The sequence below is a fragment of the Pyxicephalus adspersus genome, chromosome 9 (assembly GCF_032062135.1).
Source record: "Pyxicephalus adspersus chromosome 9, UCB_Pads_2.0, whole genome shotgun sequence".
In the NCBI taxonomy this organism is placed as follows: Eukaryota; Metazoa; Chordata; class Amphibia; order Anura; family Pyxicephalidae; genus Pyxicephalus; species Pyxicephalus adspersus.
Window position 1 is genome coordinate 29,226,484 of NC_092866.1, and position 15,172 is coordinate 29,241,655.

At 42.4% G+C, this 15,172-nt stretch overlaps 1 protein-coding gene across 1 annotated transcript in view; it reads left to right on the forward strand.

Annotated features, from left to right (window-relative positions):
- The first annotated feature begins 3,442 nt into the window (after nt 1-3,442).
- The window catches only part of LOC140338729 (uncharacterized), a 101,056-nt gene continuing 89,326 nt past the window's right edge, over nt 3,443-15,172 (forward strand). The window contains exon 1 of the mRNA XM_072423052.1: nt 3,443-3,508. The gene's annotated coding sequence lies outside the window, so the exon portion shown is untranslated. The remainder of the gene's footprint in view (nt 3,509-15,172) is intronic.

Below are 15,172 nucleotides of genomic sequence, written 5' to 3' on the forward strand. Positions count from 1 at the left end.
TGCCTACCCCTGAAATGGCCTAGTGGCCAAAAAAGTTTGCTGACCTCTGGTTTAGAGCATCATATGACAAAGTAAGACAATATTAAATAGAGCAGTGAGGCTGGATTTCCCTTATACTATGTTCAGACTAGTGATTTGTGTTAGCGGCTGCACATTTTTTTGCAACGCTCAATGCAACGCCTAGGGTGGTTTGCCACACCTGCAGCCTCTATATATTTGAACAGGAACTGCTTGCAATCACCTAAACACACTTGTTCATGCGAGTGCAAATGCTTTAGGAGTTTTTAATGCCAAAAAAAAAAAAATAAAATAGAAAGGAACAGAGTCCACATCATCATTATTTATGTTTGTTCAGCAAATCATACAAGAGAGCACATAGGGAGTCCTGCTGTGGCTAAACACAATAACAAAAGCTCCATCCTTATGAACTGAGCTCATGTTATTGTGTACATGTGTCCAGCCTTGCTAGACTGGCTGAACACAATGACCGCTCTACTGACCTGGCTATAGCTCCTGTCAATTTACAGTGGAGAGTGGTGGAGGCTGGATTAGAAGTAGCCATTCCTGAATTGATAGAGTATTTTGGGACACTATTTAGACATCATTAGATCCTGCAAATTTAAGTAGAAAATAGTAAATTAAATAGTTTTTTTTTCTCTTATGTTTTCTTGGTATTACTAGGGCTGCTTTAACCTTTTTGGGAATGGGTAAGGGGAACTATTTACCCCTGTAGTCAATTTCCAGGGTGAGGGGGCCCCTTATCAAAGGGGGTTTCCAGATTCCAAATACTGTCCCTTTATGCAGACCACCACAACACAGGGGTGACATTTTACAATTCGGCACATAGATCATCTGTTCAGCAGCTTGCAGCATCCCAAGCCACCCTTTTCCAATGCAGAGATGTTCCATTCTCTGCATCCCCAGCACATACACTGAGGCTGTGCACAGCTGAGTATGTGCTGCAGCTATTGGGCAGATTAGTTCCCAGCTTTGTTTCTGTCCTGCTATTGGCTATTGTACTATGAAAACCTCCCTAGTTTCAGGCTCTGGTTGCTCGATCCTCAGTGTGTTACCTGTGATCAGCTATTTGCTGCCTGATTGATGCCTTTCCAGGTATCTGGCCTCTGCCCTGCTTTATGTCTTCCATCCACTCTCTCCTTAGACTATCTTTTCTCTCACCAGCTGCTTGACCTGGGCAGCTAGGCACCTGATCTTTGGTTGTTGCCACACTAAAGTCATCTGTTCTGGTCATCCCTGGTGGGGAGTGCTTGAGGGCAGTGATCTGGTGTTCTCCCTGCAGCAAAGTAATCTGGTGGCCACTAGTTTTTTTTTTAATAAACGCTGTGCCCAGGGTAATCCCTTAATTGTCACCTGCCAGGGGCCCTAACTCACTCATAGTTTTACCTAAAACTGCTCCTTGACACCTATCTTCAGGTTCCTATCTTCAAAAAGGGAGCAAAGTCATTACCAGGTAACTACAAACTCGTTAGTTTAAGGTCCATAGTTGGAAAGGTCTTAGAGAGTTTGATAAAGAACCACATAGGAGGCGTTTCTGCTAGAAAACAATATTATAAGTGATAGTCAGCATGGCTTCAAGAAAGACAGAAGTTGTCAAACAAATGTACTCTCTTTTTATGAGGAAGTAAACAGGTAGACAGTGGAATAGCAGTTTATATAGTGTACTTGGACTTTGCTAAAGCATATGACACTGTACCCCACAGACGGTTAATATGCAAGTTAGGGTCAATAGGTTTAAAAAAGTCAATCTGTAAATGGATGAAGAACTGGCTTAAAGATCACATGCAGAGAGTAGTAATTAATGATTCATACTCTGAATGGTCTAAGGTTATTAGTGGTGTACCCCAGTGTTCAGTGTTGGGGCCTTTACTGTTTAACATCTTTATAAATGATATAGAGTTTGGGATTAAAAGTTCCATTTCTATGTTTGCAGGTGACACCAAACTATGTAAGGCAATTAAGTCCATACAGGATGTCTATAATCTACAAGCAGACCTGGATGTACTGTTTGATTTGATAGCCAAGTGGCAAATGACATTTAATATAGATAAATGTAAAATTATGCACTGGGGAGCTAACAACATGCATGCTTCATACTGTCTAGGGGGAATACATTTGGGGGAGTCAGAAATGGAAAAGGATCTGGGGGTTCTGGTAGATCATAGACTTAATAACAGCATGCAATGCCAAGCTGCAAAGTCTAAAGCTAGTAAAGTACTTTCTTGTAATAAAAGAGGAATAGACTGCAGAGATGGAGACATTATTCAGTCCCTGTACAAAGCATTGGTCAGACCACATCTGGAATATGCAGTCCAGTTTTGGGTACCAGTTCACAAAAAAGGACAATGTATTTGGTGAGTGTGCAGAAAAGGGCAACTAAATTAATAAAAGGAATGGAGGAGCTCAGCTATGAGGAGAGATTAGCTGCACTGAATCTATTCTACCTTGAGAAGAGACGTTTAAGGGGGGATATGATCACCCTGTATAAATATATAAATGGTCCATATAGAGAACTCCCTTCCCCATTACTCACTTTTAGATCATTACAAAGAACAAGAGGGCACTCTTTGCGTCTGGAGGTAAAGAAGTTTAAGCTCCAGATAAGGATGGGATTCTTCACTGTAAGGTCTGTGAAAATGTGGAATCGGCTCCCTCAGGAAGTAGTTTCAGCAACTACTATAGATTGCTTTAGGAAAAAGCTGGATGTTTTTTCTAGAAGCACAGAATATAACTGGGTATTAGGGCTTTAAAGTAAAAATAACAGTGACTGTTGATCCGGGGAACATCCGATTGCCTCATGGAATCAGAAAGGAATGTTTTCCCATGTTGAAGTAAATTGTACCTGCGTTTTTTTTGCCTTCCTCTGAACCAACTATGTCTTATAGGGTTTTATATCTGGGATATGTTTATTTCCCTAGTGGTTAAACTTGATGGACTTATGTCTTTTTTCAACCTAACCTACTATGTAACTATTTAACTGTGGACAGTAGGTGACAGTAGGCCTGGGAGTGGTAGATGCCATGATTTTTTACTACTAGCATGAACAGATTTTTACAAGGTCACACAAGTGATTGGTCATTGTTATCCTCTTGCTGAAAAAGTAGCTATAGCTCTGTTATCCGAGTCTAAAGGCAAAAATAGTTACTGGAAACATTTTCTATTTGATGTTTGCATCTGTACAGTGACAGCAAAAAATGTACATGCAAAATGACATATGACTTGTTCACACTACCACATAGGTTATACAAAAAAATTACTTTGTTACCTTATCTATAAAACTACAGTGGTTAATACACTATTTGGGTTCCAGCACTGACTGTTCTCAGGAGCCCTTGCGTGCTTCATGGCCTTGCACTTTGTAATCGACCACAGCTTCCTCTGCTTCTCACCGACACCCCCCCCCCCCACCAACTATGCTGCGACAGTCACATCCTGCGGGTACCAGGAAACCTAAGACAATGAAACAGAGACAGAAGCAACAAAGAGAAAGGTGGGGGTTGACAGAAACATACTAACAAAGTAGTAATATTGGTTATATTTTACATATATTTAAAAATATTTAGCTAATAATGTATCGTTTACTAATGGTTTTAGCTGTGCCCTTAGGTTTGAAGCATTGGGTACCTTTGCTCAGAGCATAGTAAGAGCATCCCAGTGTGAATGACATAGAACCTACCACTGAGGGGATTAGCTATTGCTGAACTGTTAAAGAATACTAATTCCTTGGATGAAAAACTGATCTTTTAGTAGTATCAGTGACACTACAAGCATGCAGTTGTAGATATAAATACAAGCAGGAAGAAAAAGTAACGCTGTTTTTTTTGGCAAAGTGAGCTTATATTGTAATAAATTGTCACAAACAATTATAAAAAACACAAAAGTAGAATAGGTCTTGACCCATTACCATCATTGGTATAATTAGACCAATGAACTAGACAATCTGAATCCCTGACTATATGAAATTAGAGGGTTCAATGAGTGGATGTATAACGTCTTTTGTCCCGACGTTATACTTCCACTCATTGAACCCTCTAATAGACTCAGGGGTTAGCACTCTTGCCTTTGCAGCGCTAGTTTCCAGGTTCAAATCCCAGCCAGAGAACTCTCTGCATGGAGTTTGCAGGTTCTCCCCATGTCTGCGTGGGTTTCCTCCCACATCCAAAAAACATGCAGTTAGGTTAATTGGCTCCCCCCCAAACAATTAGACCTTAGACTACATTAATGACATATGACTATGGTAGGGGCATTAGAGATTGTAAGCCCCTTTGAGGGACAGTTAGTGTCATGACTATGGACTTTGTACAGTGCTGCATATAATGATGGTGCTATATAAATACTGTGTAATATATAAATACTGTGTAATAATAAAAATAATAGGTGTGTGACTAACCCTACTACAACCATTTTAGCTTTGCATCTAGACAGTTAGCATACTTTAAAATTAGTTTGCAGTTTTCCTAATCTCTCAGTGAAAGGTCCAGTTGACAAAAAAGAAGAAAAAGTTGTCGGTTTGCATGACTTGCAGAAGAAATCTTTTGCTAAACACAGCAGAGGTTGATGACCAAGACAAACTCTGCAGTTTTTTCTCTTTGCATATCAAAGCAAAGCTTTCTACAGAAGTTAATGAATCTCCAGGCTCCATAAAGTTTTTTTTTTCTTGTTTTGTTTGTGATTAACTAACAGTGAGGATTTTATACAGTAACTGACACCATGCTGCCTAATAATATGTTGAGATAAACATCTGTCCTAATTGCATTTATGCAATTTAATTGCAAAATGGAGCACCTGTTCGGACTTACATACAAATTCAACCTAAGAACAAACCTACAGTCCCTATCTCGTATGTAACCCGGGGACTATCTGTATATCCTCACAACTTCTTTGTCCAAAAGTTTGTTTGCTTCCTCATAAAAACAATGTTTATTTGTTTGACAACTTCTGTTTTTCCTGAATCATAACTGGTAATCATGTTTTATAGTGTTTTTTTTTAGCAAATAGGTTTAACTAACATACATATTCTCTATGGCAGAAGTTAAAATGGCACTAAAGTAAAAAAAAATCATATTTTATTTTATGTCCTCCCTGGATCTTTAGTTGTTGCCACCCTGTTCTCTCATCGTGTGTGGTTGACACTGCCACTCACATTGGGCCACCAGCTCTGCATCATGGCACTTGCAGAGCTGATCGACATGTTAGATTATTATTGCACTAAATTAAAATCTTTTATTTATATTAAATAAAAAAAAAAAATTAACGTACACATATATGGTTTTAGTACTCTGACATTATGAATCTAGATACATTACATTGGGTTGACATTCATAATGTCAGAGTACTAAAACCATATATGTGTGTATGTTAATATATTTATTTTTATTGAATATAAATAAAAGATTTGAATTAATTTTATAAAAACACTGCCTTAAAGAGCCACTTTCCTTCTCACCCTCTCTTTATCTATCAATTTTTTGGCTCAGCAACACTAAGTAAGTAGCCATGAATTCTATCTCTTAGAAAATGATCATATACCAAACCTTATTGTTGCACTATTCATTTTTTTCTGAGAAACGTTTTACATTTTTCACAGTTTTATGTAATTTGTCTTCTTGTGTCAAACCCCTCCCTTTTGTCTCTCTATGCATTTCCCCCAATCCCTGGTGATCCAGCTGAATGGTACTTTTCTCTGGAGACCTTGGTACTCTTTGGTTCTTAAGAACCCCTCTATTCCTTCAGAGTATTGACATCTAATATACAAAGGCTCAATGCGCCCCAGAAAAGGACTAAGGCCTTCAGATATTTTCGCTCCCAACAAGCTGATATTATCTGCTTGCAAGAAACACACTTTTCCCAAAATTCTTTCTTCCAAGTATTTTTACTCCTCATACCCTACTGTTTATATGGCTAACTCTGATACTAAAACAAGGTATTTTGAGGTTTTGGGTTCAAGAAATCAGTCCCTTTCCGCCTCACAAATATGGTCACTGACCCCGAGGGTAATTTCCTCCTTATAATTGGACACCTTAATGATGCCTTACTCACTTTAGTTTCATGTTATGCACCAAATTCTAATCAACTATTTTGTTTAGACAATTATGGTGCGTTAACTCTTGTACTATGCAGTGATTCTAATGTGGCACTCATTCCATCCCTGGACAAGAGAGGACTGTCTTCAATGTCTCTCTATCCCCCCAGGGACAAAGCTGCATCACAATTATAGGCTCTACTGTCCCAACACTTATTAGTTGACTGCTCGAGTGAACTTCACCCAGCTAAGCATGATTACACGCACTTTTCTCATGTGCTGCACCCTCTCTTCCTTTAATCTCCTCCTTCAAAATAGTGCCCATAACATGGTACAACCACAATACAATCTTAACATCTTTCTCCTCCTTACACCAGAAACCCTCTGACTGTAAATGGTCCCTGAACGCCTCTCTTTTGAGTGACCTAGCCCTCCTACAAAAAGTTCAGTCACCACTACAAGAGTACTTTACATTAAACCCCAAACCTGACATCACCCTGGATATACTTTGGAATGTGCATAAAACAGTGATAAGGGCCGCCTCATTTAATTGACTTCCCAACGCAAAAGAAAGAGAGTAACACTATGGCCCTGTCAGACTTACATAAAAAAGATCCAACACCTGAACTTAGAAAGAAATTAGAAAAAAAATAATTTGGATCTGTGTTTAACACATAGGGCATAGAAGCAATTGCGCTGGACTAAACACAAATTTTATGTAAAAGGCAATAAGCCTGACTCTCTATTGGCAAATAGGCTCCGGAAGGTAAACCCTTCATTCCAACCAAATAGACTGAAGATAGGCCCGACTAACTTGACAAGTAAGCCACAAACTATTGTGGAAAAAATTGGTAAACATTTAGCTCAACTTTATAGTGATACCTGTTCCTTTGATCTGTCCAAAGCTGACAATCCCCCTCAATCCACCTACCTGATCTACCCCAAACTCTACACATTACTCTGTACTCTCTGGGTTTTCTGCCCATTATTACACTAAATTTAAGGATACCTTGGCTCCCCATCTCACAAAATTTTATAATCACTTGTTATCGAGCAGGGCCATGGGTAGGGACACTTTGACAGTGGCTATCTGTATGCTGCCCAAACCAAACACGAATACTACTTCATGGTCTAATTACAGACCTATATCCCTTCTCAATCTAGACGCAAAAATCTTGACTAAAATACTGGTGGCTTGCCTCAACATAGGGATAAACAGTCTGGTGGGCAGGGTCAGGTAGGCTTTAACCCAAGAAGGAAGGCAACATATAGTGTGAGGAGACTAATTTATCCCATTAATCTTGCTAAAACCTGATGATGCCCAGTCTTTCTACTGGCTTTAGACATTAAAAAGGTATTTGTCCTTCAGCTCTATCTTATGTATGTACTAGAGAAATGGGGGGTTCAGGCAAAATTTATTTAGTTGGGTTAAGGATCTGTACACTACCCCTCAAGCTTTCATATAATACCTGGGGTTCCGCTCCTCTCCATTTCATATTTCCAGAGGTACTAGTCAGGGGTGTCCCCTTTTGCCACTCTTGTTTGCTTTAACCATAGAACCTTTAGCCCTGGCAATTCAAAATCACCCAGACATTAGTGAATTTGCGAGGTACCACTAAAAAATCAGCCTGTATGTGGATGATGCCCTAATGATTCTATCCAAATACCATGGTATCCCTGCCTAATCTTTTAGCTACCCTTGCCACTTTTGGAGAGATAGCGGGTCTTCAAATTAACCATAACAAATGCTCAGTACCGAATAATAATCTGCCAAACTGGCTTGTCACCCACCTCAAGGAATCCTTCCCATTTCTCTGGGAACAGTCAAAATATATTGTATCCGGGTATATATATCACAGCTTCTTATGATATGCTCTTTGTGGCAAATTATCCTACCTTGATATGCCAGGCCAGGCTACTCCTGGAAATCTGGAAAAGGTCCAAAATATCCTAGTTGGGGCGTGTAGCAGCGGTGCCTAAATTTTTGTATTCTTTCAGGGTTCTCCGGATATCAATACGTGCTCACTACTTACATATAATTCAAAGAATGATTCTCAGTTTTATCTGGGAGAATAGTAGGGTGCAAATTTGATAAGGGTCTATGTCTAATTGGGAAACAGATTTATAAATGAAACCTGACCCTGAGATGTGGTGCCAAATATGGGATAGCACAGCCAGATGGTTTTGGAGTAGGTTGCGATACCACAGTTTTTTTTAGCCCCACCCCAGCCGGACCCCTTCCACCCCCCTTACCCTTGTTTTTGTGTTTGTTAGAGTATAATGTTAGGTACAGCTTGACATGTTCTAGGATTTTTGCCGTAGGCTGATGAACTTCCACTATAATTGACCTTCTTTTTAACTTGGGACACTTCCTTATGATCTGGCAGAGACTCTATTCCAGGTCCATAGGGGGGATCGGCCACCAGCAGAACTGCCCTTCTTAATGTGATCCTGTTTTTTTTATTGTTCTTAGTATTTTGTACTCGGTATTGTCTTTATTTTTGAGCATTGTATTTATATGGTTTATGTACTTTAGTTCAACTGTTCTTTGTTACATGTTTTTGCATTAAATTGAAAAACCAATACAAATTTATTGAAACCAGAAAATTTCTTTCTTTGTAGCAATCCACTGTCCTGTAGAAAGCTGAGACTACAAGTGTAAACATCCACTTTCAATATACACATAATTACACATAATTACTTTGGAGCCGCTCTATTGCCCTCTAGTGGTTAGCCATAAACTAGAAACCACCAGCAGCCTCTACACCGGGTTGGCCAACGCAAGTCGATCGCAGAGTCCTGCCTTACCCCATCCTGCTGTACGTCTATAAGTATGCTGGGGATGTCTTTCGTCAGACAACACCAGGAACTTTGCGTCAAAGCCTCATGTAACAGTGGGGAGTGGGGGCAGAGGGGGGGAGGGCAGTCTGAGGTGAGCAGTGCTGGGTGGTCATGTCAGTTCAGGCTTGGGGTCAGGGTTCAATTACCGAGATACCTTTGTACAAATTAGTCGTTTCCTTTTCTTGTGCAGCACATCATTCTCCTATGACAGGTAAACTGTAGCTTTCCTGTCACCATTGTCTTGTAGTGCAATGTCTGAGCAATGTTCTGTCTCATTAGCTTCAGTCACTTCTGTGTCATACTCAGTATATACATATATAAATAGTTAAATATTTAGCATTGTTTTGTTCGTAGATCATTTTGACTTGGCCATTTTATAAGTAGCTCGCAAGTCAAAAAAGTGAGAGCACCCCTGCTTTACACAGACTGACTGCAAAATCAAACACATTACTTACACATAATTGCTTGTTGTTTCTTATTCATTTTTAATGTGAGGGTTGTAACTTTAGATATCTTTTAAACTTATAGATGTGTAGGTAATTGTTGACTAATTTGACACAGTGGGGTCAATTTGTTAAAGCAATACAATGGTTTAGAGTTTAGCACTCTTGCCTTTGCAGTGTTCTGTCCCAGCTTTGAATCTCAGCCAGGACACTCTCTGCATGGAGTTTGCAGGTTCTCCTCATGTTTGCATGGGTTTCCTCCCACATTCCAAAAACATGCAGTTAAGTTAATTAGCCACCCCCCAATATTGACCTTAGACTGCATTAAAGAAATATGACTATGGTCGGCACATTAGATTGTGAGCTCCTTTGGGGGACAGCTAGTGAAATGACTATAGATGTTGTATAGCTTTGCTGTAGTGAGTCCCTGCAAGGTAGCATGTAGCCTAAATTCCTTTAATCAATTAGCCTCAGTATTTTTCTCATAGTTTATGTATTTGTTATATTTGTGTTTTTATTTGCCCACAATGACAAAGTTATTTTGAAGAGGGTCCACATGCTAAAACCTAGCCATTTTATTTTTTCATAATATGTTCTAAAAATTTCAGCAACCTTACCTTTATTTTGAATTTTTGTTATCATTCTTTCATTTTTTACAGCTTTGTTGTATTCCTTACACTACTTTTTAATTTTAAAATTATGAAAATGTCACAAACTTTCTTTTATTGTTAATGGCTGTTTGCTGGATTTAAAGACAATGGAATCCTATTGGCAGCATTTTTAGACAGCAATGCTTATATGATGACTGTGTCAGATTGTGAATGCTAGATTTATCACTTTATAAGTAGACCCCCTTTGAGATGATTTTATTGGCTGAATATTTTGAGTTATCAAAATGAAAGAAAAAGCCCAAAGGAACCAGTTATTGTTTACCTTACATTTTTACACGTGTGCTGTAAAAATAAGTAAATATTTTAAGCTTACATGAACGTATATTTCCAAAAATATTTATGTTATTTATACTTTTTATACATTTTTAATTTTTCATTTGAGACAAATTTGTAAATATATAAACATGTATGCATTTGTATCTACCATATATACTTGAGTATAAGCCAATTTTTTTTTTTTTTTGTCATTAAAATACCATTAGAAAAATTTTCAATTTACACTTGAGCTTCTAGATGGCGATGTGTCTTCAAAAAAATTGTATAACAAACTCTTGCCACTGGAGGCACAAATGAACCAGGGTTCTGTGGAATCCAAAGGTTCCTCCAGAGGTTGCTAGGGGTTCCCTGAGCAATGAGCAATTTGGACCTGCCAGGTCAGCATAAATTACACCAATGATCTCTTTGGCTAACTGTAAGAGCTGGGTGTAGTACATTGACAATGCCACCCACCCACAAGTGTGGGAATATGTAGGCGGCAGCAACAACAGCAGGAGGAGGGGGGGTTGTGGGCCCTGGGATGGAGCGGGGACCGCATTGGTAACTGGCATCTAAAGCTGGGTGTAGTGCATCATCAATGCCACCCAGAAGTGTACAATTTTAGTGAATGGAGTACTGACAGGCGGCAGCAGCAACAGCAGCAGGAGGAGGCGGTGGGCCCTAAGAAGGAGCGATGACCGAATTGGTAACTGGCATCTAGAGCTCGGTGTAGTGCATCGTCAATGACACCGAGAAGTGTGTAATACAAAATATAGTGAATGGAGTACTGACAGGGGGCAGCAGGAACAGCAGCATCAGGGGGAGGCGGTGGGCCCTGAGACAGATCGTGGACCACATTGGTAACTGACATCTAGAGCTTGGTGTAGTGCATCGTCAATGGCACCAAGAAGTGTCTAATACAATTTTTATGAATGGAGTATTGACAGGCGGCAGCAACAGCAGGAGGAGGAGGCGGTGGGCCCTTAGACAGAGTGTGGACGGCATTGGTAACTGGCATCTAGAGCTGGGTGTAGTGCATCGTCAATGCTAACTCAAAGTGTGTAATGCAAATATTGGAAATTTGTGATTAAGGGCCAGACCAAGATGTTTTGTGCACCCATACTGTTGCGGTTGTGGTCTGTGGTGTCGGTAGCATTAGGAAGGTAGACAATATTGCTAGTTTGCATCATGAAGTGGATGACATAAATGCCAACCCTCAATCTTGCCTGAAAAATTAGGCAAAGGTTATGGTACCTATCAGTGTGGAAGTACTGGAAGTTTTCATCTGCAGTTTGTTGGCCTTCCAGAAGCAGCAGAATTGTAAAAAGTAAATTGCTAGCTGGCACAATGGCAGGCATGACCCTGGCGAAGTATGCCACCCCTGAACGTTGCGATAACTAGCGAAAAAATTCAACCGAGGCAGGCTCAGCTGAAGGGATATTTGGTGATAGGCAGCCACAGGCTCAGCGCAGGAGCAGTGTGGGTTCACAGAGGCATCTTGGTTGGCCTAGTGGGTCTTTGTGTGAGTCAATCAGTGACATCTGCAGTGGGGATATGATAGTTGTTAGTAACCTACATTTCGTTCATTTTCAAAAAGGTGAAGCGATTGACATTTTCTGGCGACAGTCGTGATCGGTCATTTGTTACCACTCCGCCCGGGGCACTGAAGGTTCTTTCAGACAGAACACTGTATGCCGGCACGAAAGAAACTTGATGGCATACCGTGCCAACTGCGGGCGGATTTCATGCCTGTTGACTCAGGCATCCCAGGAGGAGGCATCCTCCTCATAACTGCCGTCGTCAACACCACCAACAGCCAGAAAAGAGCCAACGTAATCGTGCACCATGCGCTTCATCTATTCTCGATGGTTATACCCCTGAACTTCACTTGTTTGAGGTGGCCGCATCAGGTTTTGCCAGGCATCCAGAAAATCCCCCCTGTCTTGGCCTACACTTTTGGATGTGTGCGGCCTGCTGCCACTACTACTGCTGCTGCCGCTACTGTTGCCACTGCACGTGGAGGCAGTGTCTGCCTGAGCTCCCTGTGTGGAATGTGGTGCGCAGAACTCCTCACACAGCCAGTTGCATAGTATTGTGGTCAGGTGGGTCACTTTTTCTATATCTTGCTGGGTAGAAACTGTGACATTTTGTCTTTGTAGCGGTGATCCAGAAGGGTGGCCAGCCAGTAATCATCCTGGGTTTAGATGCTGAAAATCCGGGGGTCCCTCCATAGACATCGCAACATGTGGATACACATATGAAAGAGGGGTTACCTGGGCTCATCCTCATCCTTTCCCTTAGTAGGCGCCATAACATCTTCCTCCTCATCATCCACCTCCTCCTCCTCAAGCTGCAGCAGTTGGACGGATCCTGTCCAGCAGCCCCATCATGGTCTCCTTCATCATCATAATCATCTTCCTCCTCCTCCTCTTGAACCTCCTGATGCTGGCCAGTGTCTCTTCTTGCTCCTCCTGATGCTTGCTGTGCACTATGGAGTGTAATGTCACCCTCATCCTCCTCCCCCATTTCTTGCCCTCCTCTCCCATCGCCACTTTCCATCAGGCCACACAGGGTATTATCAAGCAGAAAGATGATGGGAATGACATTGTTCCAGGCCTGACCGCTCCTGACTCACAATGTTTGTGGCCTGCTCAAAGGGGTCCAGTACCTTGCACAGCGTCTCCATCTGCAGCCACTTGTTACTGGTAAAATAGCTCAATTGTGTGGCTGTACTAAGGACCCCGCTGCCTCCATGCACCACACCGACCAAGTAATGGCAGATGGCTAGCTTTTGCTCACACAGACGCTGGAGCATGTTCAGGGTGGAGTTCCATCTAGTCACAGTGTCACAAATCATTCTATGTGGTGGAAGCCTCTATTGGAGCTGGATCTTGCTAAGCGCTGCGGCCGCAGTAGGGGATCAGCGTACATGGCCTCAGATGGAGCGAGCCTGTCTCAGTAAGTCCTGGAGTCCTGGGTACATGTGGAGGAACTTCTGCACTATCAGGTTCAGTACGTGCACAAAGCAGTGCACATGTGTTATGTGGCCCATGCGCAGCAAGGTTGGCCCCGTTGTCACACACTACGTTGCCTGTTGTGAGCCAGGAGGGCGTCAGCCAACCCTCAACCTCTCTGTGCAAAGTAGACAAGAGTCTCTGGCGGTGTGACTTTTATCCCCCAAGGAGACCAGTTTCAGCACTGCCTGGCAACGCGTGTGCTTGAGGGAGCCGTGGTGGCCTGCCTGCTTAACCACAGTGTCTTCCACTGCTGGCCTTTCAGGAGGAGTGTCGAAAAGAAAGGGTTTGCCAGTAGAAGGAATGAAGGAAGAGGAGGAGGGAGAGGACTGGGGTGGCCCATGCTTTCCCAACTCATCCCTCGGCGAGGGTACCAGGTGCTGCAATACCTCTTTGCAGACTACCGCCCACTGAGCTATGCAAGGCCACCCAGTGAGCGGTGAAGGACAGGTAGCATCCCACTCCATGCCTAGTTGTCCAGCTGTCCATGGTGGCGTGGATTTGACTAGACATCGAGAATGCCAGTGCCCGGGGGAGGTTACTGATTACATGTGCATGTAAACTGGGAAAAGCTGTGCGGGAGAAGTAATGCCTGGTTGGTATATTCCACCGACACCCGGCACAGGCCATCAGGTCACAGAAGGAAGCAGAGTCCACAATGCTGTATGCAGTAGATGGGAGGTCAATAGTTGCAAGGCCAATAGTTTGTCTAGAAGTGAATTGAGTTCGATAACTCTTTTGTTGGTTGGGCCCATAGCCTGATGTCTTTTGCAGAACCCCGGTAGAGTGGGCTGAAGAGACTAGGAGCTAGGGGAGCTGAAGGGGTCACTGGAGTACCTATATTTTGGTGACAAACGTCGTCTGACGCCACAAAACCTGCGGCCAGAAGCTGATATGTTCTCGCAGCTTGAAGTCTGGCTGTCACCAACCCCCTGAGATGCAAGTACTGCTCCCACTTTGGTTTGTGGTTCTTGCGCATGTGGGAAAGCAGGGATGTTGTACCCAAATGTGATCTGGCCTGTCCTCTGCGAATCTGCCTGTAGCACAGGATGCAGATTGCTACGCACCCATCATCGTCTTTCAGCTTGAAAAAGGACCACACTGGAGAGGTGCGTGCAACCACTCTGCTGCTCTTTTTCTTTGCCTGCCTCTGAATCTGCTCCAGCTCCATCTCCCCCATGGTCACCTAGTCTCTAACTGTTCCCCTGCTTGTGCCCACTTGACTGTGTGTTTTTTAGAACTCACATGAGGCAGATTTGCGGCCCTTTCCATCCCCAGTCTGTTGCTGTTGCCTTTTCTCTACGTCTGTGTCAGGACTGCTGTTAGCCCTTACACACATCGGTGGTTCCCAGGTGACATTACGGTCATCATCATCCTTATTTTCATCTATGCCAAACTCTGCAAATGCAGCCACTGATGCAGAACCCTCGCCAACCAAGTGCTGACCACACTCTCCAAGGTCGCTCTCAAAGTTTGCCTCCTGCTCTGAAATTTGCAAGGACAGATCCTCAGGGCAGCATGGTGGCTCAGGGGTTAGCACTTCGGCCTTTGCAGCGCTAGGTCTCAGGTTCGGTTCCCAGCCAGGACATTATCTGCATGGAGTTTGCAGGTTCTTCCCATGTCTGCATGGGTTTCCTCCCACATCCCAAAAACATGCAGTGAGGTAATTGGCTTCTCCCTACAAATTGACCTCAGGCTACCTTAATGACATATGACTATGGTAGGGACATTAGCATGTGAGCCCCTTTGAGGCACAGTTAGTGACATGACTATAGACTTTGTACTGTGCTGTGTAATATGATGGTGCTATATAGATACTGTGTGTAATAATAATATATAATAATAAAAATCCCCAGGCTGTTCATCAAACAACATAGGATAGTCATCGGGAGGTACAGGCACATTAGC